Source organism: Euprymna scolopes, chromosome 12, assembly GCF_053919585.1.
Source record: "Euprymna scolopes isolate OS-2025 chromosome 12, ASM5391958v1, whole genome shotgun sequence".
Lineage (NCBI taxonomy): Eukaryota > Metazoa > Mollusca > Cephalopoda > Sepiida > Sepiolidae > Euprymna > Euprymna scolopes.
In genome coordinates this window covers 124890674-124897195 of record NC_136493.1, presented here as the reverse complement: position 1 = coordinate 124897195, position 6522 = coordinate 124890674, and the positions used below count along the sequence as shown (strand labels likewise).

General features: G+C 36.0%; 1 pseudogene; it reads right to left on the bottom strand.

Annotated features, from left to right (window-relative positions):
* Positions 1–6126: 6126 nt before the first annotated feature.
* LOC145291746 (U2 spliceosomal RNA) lies at positions 6127–6264 on the bottom strand (annotated as a pseudogene).
* Positions 6265–6522: the final 258 nt, after the last annotated feature.

The window sequence follows — 6522 nt, the reverse complement described above, 5'->3', positions numbered from 1 at the left end:
AATTATGAAAAATTATGAAAAAAAACTGGAAAAGAAAAGAACAAGATATTCCAGTAAAAAATATAATAAATTTATAACTTAAAATCTGGAATATAAGTTTTTTTTTATTCAATTCAGAAGATTATATAATCAATTCTTAATGCTGCAATATTTGAAGTTATAGATTTATTATATTTTACTAGAATATCTTGTCCTTTTCTTTTCCAGTTTTAACAACTAGTCCTTTACTTTTCCATTTTTAATCTTAACTATATTATTTTTCATGCTCGCATTTTTCTATTGTAATTATACAGTATTTTATAGAAATCAAAATCTGTGCATAATTAAAACATGTTTTTTCTTAACGTACACATAGATTTTTTATATAAAAATCAAAATTGATTTTTATAAAGATTAAAATGGATGTATCTTAACACATTTTTTACTTTTATGTATTTATATGGTTTACCCACAATAAAATAAAGTGCGATAACAATGTTATAGGATTAAGGGTGCATTTGTCTCTGCCCCACTTTATACTTATGTGTTGATGGGATAGAAACGCATACCGTACTTTGAAGTAATTTCGCCAAGTACGGAGTAATTGCGCCAACTAGTAAAAGTGCTCTTTTGGCAACCACACATGTATTTGGCCCAAATACCATAAAGTACGATAATTGTTTTTGTTGCTTTTTTTACATGGGGGTCGCCAATTATCAAGGCCCGACGCCACTCGGGGATAAGGGTTATTGCGTGTACAGTAATCAATGGGATAGTATCGTGGTAATCGTTAGTATTGGAGATTTGATAAAGTGTCTCACTTAAGGGGGCGATTCATAAGGAATTTGTTTATGTTGGACTTAAAGACATCCAAGTTGTAGTCAGGTGGGAAACAGGCAAACGGAAGAGAGTTTCACAGGCGTGCACTTCTAAGAAAGAAGCTTTGTTCATGGAATCTACGTTTTGATTTAGGCACAGATAAAGAGTGAGGAAAACTACTGACAGTGGTTTCAGCTAGGCGGGTGTTTTTCTTGAAAGATTGGCGAGAGGGGGCGAGAGATTGAAGCTCGGACAAGCACTTGCGATGGAAATAACGATAAAATAAAGACAGGCTCGTAACGTCTCTTCTGTGGGAGAGAGGTTGCAGTGAATAGAAAGGGGCATCCCCCACTAAGCCATGAAGTCTATTTTGTTCTCTGTCAAGGCAGGATAGGCTGCTTTAGCAGCCCCAGCCCCGATGTGGCAGCAGTACTCCATCCTTGGACGTACTTGGCTTTTATACAGATAGAGAATTGCATCAGTAGTGAATCATCTTCTGGAGTGATAGAAGGATCCTACCATTTTCTCAGCGACCTGAGCAAGAGACTTGATGTACGTGTTCCATATCAGACCAGGGGTAAAGGTCAAACCCAGAAGCTTGTCAAAACATGGAGCCTCCCAAGATGAGAGCCATCCATTTCAATTAATGCAAGATGGGGACCAGAGCATTGATGATGTAAAGATAGGAGCTTGGTTTTAGATGCATTAAAAGTAACCAGCCACCTCTTCCCCCACTGTACCACGCGCTCAAGATCAGAGGAGAGAGAATCAGAGAGAAATTTGCCATTTACGGCCTTAGATGTGTTGGAATAGATGGTTGTGTCATCAGCATAGATTTCAACGAATGATTTAAGTATGTGTTTTGGGAGATCATTGATGTAGATCAGGAGGAGAGTTGGGCCCCGTCGGGACTCCAGCATTAATACTGTGGGCTTCTGATTTCTGCCCATCAACGACTACTCTTATTAGCCTATCAGAGAGAAATGATTTAATAACTAAGAAAACATTTCCAGTTATACCGTAACTGGAAATCTTGTGAAGTATGCCATACCTTGTCGAAGGTCTTTGATATGCCAAGAGCAATTGCCCTAGACAGGAAGCCTTTGTCAAGAGATTCCCTAATCCTATGAGATATAACCGTTAGCACATCTGATGTAGATCTAACAGAACAGAAACCGTGTTGCACGTTACTAAGAAGGTTATTTCTGCTGAGGTGGTTGACTACTTTTCTATTTAATATGGATTCCAGCAGCTTACTCATGACACACAGGAGACTTATCGGTCTGTACTGAGAGGGAGATGACTTATCACCGGAAAACGTAATTATTTTCAAATTTACGAAGAAATTCGAATCAAGTTCCGTGTTTCTACACAATTAGAACCGAATTAAACCAACTCTGTAAACTAAAACTAAATTTACTTAATGTTAAGTTTAGTATTGGGTTAGTAAATTGTTTCAGTCTTAATTGATAAATTACACATTGTTTAGTTCAGTCTCTCAGCTATAGTTGCAATATCGTTTTTATATCAGTGAAGAACGCAAATTGTATGGACGTATCTTTAAGAACATCCGTCCGCATTGTTTTGTGTGAGCAGAAATAATTGCCATGACCGCCAAGTCCTTCTTGCATTTCCCCCTTCCTTTCATTCTCGGCGATGAGGGCATAATCAAGTTAAACCGACTAAAAGTGCGCCATTACATGCTGCGCGCTGATGATTCATTTCCCACCTGACAAACCAAAATCTATCCGTTGGTGAAAACGAGGCCCAAGCCTCATTCCGATTTTGCTGTAGTTATGGCACTACCGTTATCAAATTATAATGATACACACCTGGGTTGTCAAGTGGAGAAATTTTCACCTGCATGCTAATTTACTTGCCCATTTTATGAACTAGAAATATGAAATATAGTTTAGTTTAAGTAAGAAGTTCATGAAAGTGTGTAACTAGCGAAAAATTGTTCAGATTAAGCATTTCATGCGATTTTTATCGACTAATTTATGACTTGAGTTTTTAAGTTAATAGATATATACACAAACATGACAGAAAAAAATAGACGCTGAGATAAATATTTTCCTAAGATTAATATATGCGTATTTATATTTACAGTTAAAAATAGTGCTGAAATAGCTGAGATTATCTCATGAAAATTGCATCTAGAAGCATTGAAGCATGCTAAAAAACCAAAGGAGCATCAGAATTATCAAGATTTCTTCGAGGATAAATAGTGGGTCAACATTAAAGTGGTTTTACTCAACGCAAAATATCCATTTTTTTAATGTTTCTATTCTACTGTTAATAGAGTGATCGTACAAAACCTCATCTAAGTTGCCTTGTGCCCTCTGAAAGACGTTGCGTTTTGTGAAAAGAAATGTTGACAAAAATCCTAGGTGAAAAGCCTGGTGTCAGTTTCAGAATGGCTGGCAGGTGTTTTCACAAACTTGGGCTACTATGGTAGAGCTGGGTAAAGGAAACCTCTTCTTCGTCTGCCAATATCAAGCGCAGAAATGATTGGACTCGTGAGCTGGTGGAGAAACCTATGACTTTTAGGACCAATGACATTTTACTGAAGAGTCATACTTTGCATTATTTACCGACAGTGGAAGGGTATACGTATGGAGGCCTGTTCAGAAAGAGTTTGACTTAAAAAGACCGCAGCCAACGCTGAAACATGGGGGTTTCTCGGTTATAGTATGAGGTACAAATTGGAGTGATGATCGCTTAGATCTGGTTCAGTGCGAAGGAAATATTAATGTGTGTCAATATTTCACGAAGGACTCCTACCAAAGGTGTAAAATGAACCAATTTTTTATGGACAAAAAGAGATCCTTGTAACTCTGCTAGGGTGACACAACATTCGTTGAGCAAAAATGGAACTATATAAACTACCACGGCCTAGTAACTCCCAGGATATGAACCCAATTGAAAACCTCTTGAGCATATTCGACCGGAACTGTTGCAAAACGTAAAGCAAGCTATCTTATAAACCTGAACTTTTAGAATTATTGCATCAGGCATTGCAAGAAATTCCTCAAGATGATATCTGTCAATTGATCAATGCCATGCCTATATGAGTGCTAACTTTAAAAACAGCAAAGGGAATGGTAACCAAGTATTAGTTATTAAATTTGTGATCATTTATTTTTTATTTATACGTTCATTGAAATAAACTGTTTCTAAGGACGTCTATTGTTTTCTGATATGTCTACAGAGGAGTTCACCCCGGCTTTGCTCGGGTCCTATGCACTGTTCATAACTTTATGTGCATATGTATATATATCAAAACGTTTGACTCATGTCAGGTAACCTACATCTAAAATGTCAAGTGTTTAGACCAAAATTGGCAAAGGAGTTTGGTAGAATCTGCAAAGGTACACTCTTTCAACTTTGACCTCTTAGAAGCAATTATTTTACCGAAAAACTAATTACAAAGCTTGCTACATGTCTGAATATCCTTTATGTAAAATTTCAAATGCCTCGACGCAAAATTGGCTGAATTGTTGCTAGAGATCACAAAGGTAAAATCTTTGGAACTTTAACTTCTTGGCAGCAAAGTATTCGGCCCAAAACTGATTAAAAAGTTTGTCCTATGTCTGTCTGAATACACTTTATGTAAAATTGTCAATGTTTAAACAAAAAATTGGCTGAGTAATTTGGTAGAGAACGCAGAGGAGAATTTGTTAAATTTAACCCAAATTTTGACCCCTTAACATTTATTGTTTTAGGCTCAAATCAAATTAAAGTTTGATCCATGTCCAAAAAACCTACATCTAAAATTCCAAGTGTTTAGACCCAAAATTGGCGGAGGAGTTTTGGTGGAGTTTTCGAAGCTAAAATCGTTGAACTTTGACCCCTTGACAGACAAATTTCTGGGCGAAAACCAATCAAAAATATATTCCCAAATCTCAATACCCCTTATCTCGAGTCTGTAGACTAACAATTTACAGAGTGTTTGTATGAGAAATGTGCACACAGAGACACACGTAGATAGACACTTTCACTTATATATATATATATATATATATATTCTAGCAAGGAGACCATACATTGCCTGGTGTTGAATGCGAATTAACGAATTTTCACACGTAAAAAAATTATTGTTATGGATCGAAATCAGAGAAATTGCTTATTTTTTAATCAAGTCTATTAATTTCCTACTCTAGTCGGGAACTTACCGGAGTGCACCGGGAGAAAGCTTCACATACCTCTCTGCAGTCACTAAGTCCACAAGACAATGTAGTCTACATTGCAATGCACAGAACCTACTCTTGTTTCAGAAAATTATTTTATATAATGGCTTGAATAAAAGTTTAAAATGCTAATGTCCAGTATCACGGTTCAATGTTCCTCTAAACAGAAACATTCGCTTTGAAAGTGCTCCTCTCTTATCAGAGAGTTTACTATTAATTTTATACGCTGACTCATTCTGCTTGTGTTATGCTAAAACTTTTCAACTGCACGTGTGATGTTAAGCTGCCTAAGTGTGTTAACTTTGGTCAAAATTAGCCTGTTTTCTCCTTAATCAAATTGTTTCGATACTTATCGGACACATTTCGATCCAAAACCTATCTTAGAACATTTACAGATACATGAAATGCATTTGTTTCAAATTTCCAAAAAAATCAGATTAGTCGTTTCGGAGTCCATAGGCAACGAATTCACACACACACAGACACAAACAGATTTTTTTTTTTGTAAAAACGGTCAAAATATAGCCTGTAGACTTAGAATAAGTACTTTATGCTAAAGTGATATTTGAATCTGGTTAACTTTTGCTGATTTTGCATTAAGTACTAATACCTATTAATCATTATTAATTTGTGATTATGCATTGAATAATTATCAGAATATTGCACTTCTTCAAGGCAAAAGCTCCATACAAAATGTCAGCCAGATCATCGGTAGTTATCGACATTATATATATATATATATATATATATATATATATATATATATATATATATATATATATATATATGGTGGAACGATAAAAGTGTCGCCATAAAGAAAATAACACTACGTCATTATTTTTAAACTTTTATTTAAACAAGGCCGATAGCCATTAGTTGCGTGCTCTCGTGTAAAGAATGAATGCATGAATGTAGGATTGACATGAAATTCTACAAGATAATCTAAAATGACCGAAAAATGGGCTGGAATGACTTAAATAAATAAAAAGTAAATGACTTAGAATTACTAATGAACTTAAGGATGAATTGAATGACATTAAGAATGACTTGAATGCTTAAAAAATAACTGGAATCCTTCAAAAACAACTCGAATGATCTCGAGAATGACTTGAATGGCTTTGATACTGACTGGTTGTAAAGTGGGTGATCATTTTACATAAAAGGGATACAGAAAAGTGATCCCCACATTTTATATCACAAAGTTACAAACATAAGTACAGCATGTAGTAAGAACAGATACTACACTTTGATCTTGGCCAAGAGGCCAAGAAATGGGGGTATTTATTTGCTTCCCCACCGAACAAATTAGACACAAGGCCGATTTTTAATGTGAGGAGTGAAGGGAAAACGGGGACCAACTCCCATGGGGAGTAAGGGAGCTGGATAGTGGCAATTAGTACGAAGGGTTGCCCCTACATTGATCAAGGTCTTATATGTGGGTTTTCCCCACATATAGTCTTTGCTTGCAGTATCTGCCGGAACAGATGGTATTTATTTGCTCCCCCACCGAGCAAATTAGGCACAAGGCCGATTT